Below are 4,481 nucleotides of genomic sequence, written 5' to 3' on the forward strand. Positions count from 1 at the left end.
CAAAATACCAGTCTCCATATTGTTGCGAAGGTAATTTTTAGATACGATTAACATTTGAATCAGTAAACTTTGGGTAAAGAATATTACCCTCTGCAATGCAGTGGGCCTTGTCCAGTCAGTTGATGGCCTTAAGAGCAAAGACTGAGATTTTCAGAAGAAAAAATTGTCCTCCAAATTAAATTGCAATGTAGAAACTCTGCCTGACTTTCTAGCCAGGCAGGATATGGATGGATGGATAGATAGATAGATAGATAGATGATAGATAGTTGGCTCTGTTTCTCTTGAGAACATAGACAAATACAGTGTATGAATATATATATATATTTTTATGTATGTGTATGTGTAGATAGATGGATGATAGATGATAGATAGATAGATAGATAGATAGATAGATAGATAGATAGATAGACAGAGCCTGCTATACAGGTAAGCAATTCAGGCTTAAGCATACTACTTTTTAAGTTAGTTAAACTAATTACTATATACCCATAGTTCAGCATTTAAAAATACAAGAAAACATATACCAAAAAAGCACACAATCCCTTCCCTTTCCAAACTTCTCAGCCTTTCATTTCCCCTTCCTAGGTTAACTATTATGACCAGTTGCTTATGGATCCTTTCAAAGGTAGCCTTTGTATAATCACATATGTTTCCCCCCACATAGTAATACATTATACAAACTGTTCTGCACCTTTCTTCTTCTTGTTAATATTTCATGAAGATGCTTCCATGTAAGTACATATAGAAGGATCTCATTTTTTCATAATTTATCACCATAATTTTAACTATGGGAATTCATTTAGGGTATTTCTAATTCATTGCTATGTAAAACAATAGTGAAATCACATTATTCTAAAAACTCTCTTTATGTGTATGAAAGTTATAGTTTACCTGTACAATATAATACTAGATGTGGAATGTCCTTGTTTTAAATTTGTGAAGGAATGCTATGTTGATAGTTATATGACAAACTTTTTTATGTGATTAATATATCCTGGTACCATTCTGATATTTAAATAACATTTATTACTATTTGGTGTTTGCCGTCCTATATCAGTATAGGATATTTTTTTATCTTGGTCAAGCAATTAATTTGGAAATTGGTGATTCCTGATAGTGTCATAATTCCCAATTTGTTATTAAGGGAGTAAGCCATTGAAAAACCTTTAAAACAGGGGCGTCTGGGTGGCTAAGTCAGTTAAGTGTCTGACTCTTGGTTTCAGCTCAGGATAAGATCTCAGTTTGTGAACTTGAGCCCCATATCAGGCTCTTTGCTGACAGTGCAGATCCTGCTTGGATTCTCTGTCTCTCCCTCTGCCCCTCCCCAACTCGTTCTCTCTCTCTCTCTCTCCCTCTCTCTCTCTCTCTCTCTTTCTCTCAAAGTAGATAAATAAACTTAAAAAATCATTTTTTAAAAAAAGAAAAGTCTTTAAAACAATAAGTGCACTATCCCAAGTTGGGCTATTAATGTCACCATAAGAGGTTAGCGGTAGTAGGATTGTGGCAATCGTGGCACTTAGGTAAAGCTCAAGGGCATGATTAGAGATATACATAGGGAGAGCTCATAGCTACATCAAGAAAGGGTGAGTGAAAATGTTAGCCTTTGTGAAAATATTTTGAGTTGTTAAATCAAATTTCATATGAGATCTCAAGCAATTGCAAGAAAAAACAGAGCTGCAGTCTCTAAGAATAGATTCCTTCGGTGTCTTGATTTCCATAAAATTCTAAGAGGAGGAGATGGAAAGGTGTTTGATTTTGGTTTTGTTTTACTTCCAGCCATTGTCCCTTGTCTCTTCTCCTGCCTTCTCTTAGTAACCAGAGCTTCTGCCAATCCTTCTGCTTCTAAGGAGTTTCTTTTTATTTTGTCAATTTGAAGAGAGAGAGATCACTGTACTTCTTGTACTGATGATGACTACACTTCACGGCAGTTTCACTTTATATTCACTCATCCAAGATGAAACTCTGGTAGTAGTTTCAGACCCTTTAGCCGGCATCAGACCTGCAGGGTGATGTAGGGGCAGGGGAGCCGTGTCCTCTTGTGAATTTCTTCCTCAGGCTTTCCCTTCAATCCACCAACAGCCCAGTTCATTTTATTTCCCAAATAGCTCTCAACTATGTCCACCCCCTTTCATTTCCACTCCTTTCTATGTACCACCTTGGAGTTGTCTTCTCTCTTTCTCCTTGCTGATGAATCTCCCTAAGTCCATACTGTCCTTCTACTGAAAGCTCTCTGGTGACATCCTTGTACCTTGAGAATAAAGATTAAAAGCCTTTCCCAGGAGGAAGGGGGCTCGAGCCCATCCCAATCCCCAGCACCACCACCTGGTTGCTCTGGTGAATGCTGTGACACTGAGGCAAGATGGTCATATAGCTCTTTTTTAGGACAATTCATTACCTACCAGGAGTGTCTCCAACTATGGGCACCCCCCTTCTGCCCCCTGGGGTTGGCTGTTTAAGTCACAAAAAGCTGCACCCAACCTCATTTGGCGTCTTTCCTCTCAAGTGTCCATGATGTAGGGCCCTGAGGAAGTGAAGGCCTTGAGGTCAGGCCTGTCCCAGTCCTGCTCTGCTAAGGATAAGCAGAATTTGCTTTCTGACTGCACAATTCACGCTGGGGTTGCAGGCATTCATTTCATCTACACTAGAGAAGGCAGGCAGAGTGGTGAGGCTTTTGTTGGACTTGAATCAGAAACCAATGTAAAAGTGGCCCTTAAAAAAGAGAGAAAAAGCATGGGCACCGGTACATTGAGGTGTTTAAGTCACACAGAACTGAGGTGGATTAGGTCTTGAAGCCACTGATGGCTTTGTGTGGCCCGAGGACTCCCATTTGGATGACGAAGGGAGAAATTGTTCTGTTCTTATGGTTGGAATTGTGGACCACCTTGCCTGTGGACCCCAAGGGCAAGATTATAGGGGAGGTCTTTGTGTAGTTCCCCTCACAGGAGTTAGCTGAGAAGGGCCTAGAGAAGCACAAGGAGAGAATAGGGCACAGGTATATTGAAGTGTTCAAGAGCAATCAGGAGGAAGCTAGGTCATACTAGGGCCCCCCTCTGAAGTTCATGTCTCAAGAGTGGCAGGGGCTTTATGACCACCCTGGCATAGCCAACAGGCATATTGGCATCATCAAGCAAGCAGACCTACAGAGGATGAGGTCTGGTGTTCATAGTGCAAGTTATGGGGGCTCTGAGGACTACCGGGTCCTCAGCGATGGCTACACCTTCACCACTGATCTGTTGGGGAGAGACCTCAATTACTGTCTCTCGGGCAGGTGTGACCACAGATCGGAGGTGGCGATCTCACTACCCAGAGTACCACTGTACACTGAGTCCGCATGAGAGGGTGGCCATACGATGACACAGAGAATGACATTTATGACATCTTCTCTCCACTTAACCCTGTGAAAGTCCATATTGACAGTGGCTCTGATTGAAGAGTAAGGGGCGGAGCCCACATGGAGTTTGCCACTCAGGAAGAAGTTGTGGCAGCCATGTCCAAAGACGGGACCAACACGCAACGTGGATACGTAGAACCTTTCCAGAATTCTGCAACTGGGGCCAGCAAGGGGTGTGTAGCAACCAGATGATGCAAGGCATGGGAGTGGCCACCCAGTCCACTCCCAGAGGCCTCGAGAGTCAGTCTGTGAGTGGCTGTCACGGGGCTGACTGTAGAGGCCAGAGCGGCATGGGTGGATATGACTAGTTTCGTAGGAGCATTTGAGTTATTGCGATCAAATTTTCACAGGCAGCCAACAAGCAGCGAAAAGCAATTATTACTCTAGAGGAAGCTGTGGGACCCATTTTGCACCACGAGTTTTGTGTAATCTGCATTAAAAAATCACCTCTTCAGTGTTTTCTCATGCAGGCTTTCTTATCACATTATCATGTGATAATGAGTAAAAACTAAACTACTTTCAGCTTTTCTCAATTAACATTTTCGTAGTGCACTTCAGAGTGATGTTATCTAAGTTAAAGTAGTTTTAAGTACATTACATGGATCTTTTATATCACATGACATAAACACACTGAGAGGCATACTTTTTTGGAAAACTCAAGGTGTCAGATCCCTAATTCAAAGAGGAGTTTTTTTCATGTTTGTTCATTATAGTTCATTTTTATTTAAAATCTTTTCAGTTTAAATTTCAGTATATGTGCTGCCGAAGCGAGCACTTCAGTTTAAATTTCAGTTTTTTAAAATAAGTTAGTGTTTTTAAAATTATTTATTTATTTTGAGAGAGAGAGAGGCAGAGAGAGGGAGGGAGAGAGAATCTGACAGTGCAGAGCCCGATGTGGGACCCAAACCCATGAAACATGAAATCATGACCTGAGCCAAAGTTGGAAGCCAAACCGACTGAGCCACCCAGGTGCCCCCAAGAATAAGTTAATTTTGAAAATGGAGACACATTGCTAATACTGTAGGACTTAGTGAGGCCTTGACTTAAAACTTTTTTTTGTAGTTTGATTTCCTTTTGGGTGTATTTTGCT

General features: G+C 41.3%; 1 pseudogene; it reads left to right on the plus strand.

Moving 5' to 3' along the window:
* The first annotated feature begins 910 nt into the window (after positions 1–910).
* Positions 911–3,798, plus strand: LOC125175453 (heterogeneous nuclear ribonucleoprotein F-like; annotated as a pseudogene).
* Positions 3,799–4,481: the final 683 nt, after the last annotated feature.

Source organism: Prionailurus viverrinus, chromosome C2 (assembly GCF_022837055.1).
Source record: "Prionailurus viverrinus isolate Anna chromosome C2, UM_Priviv_1.0, whole genome shotgun sequence".
Classification (NCBI taxonomy): domain Eukaryota; kingdom Metazoa; phylum Chordata; class Mammalia; order Carnivora; family Felidae; genus Prionailurus; species Prionailurus viverrinus.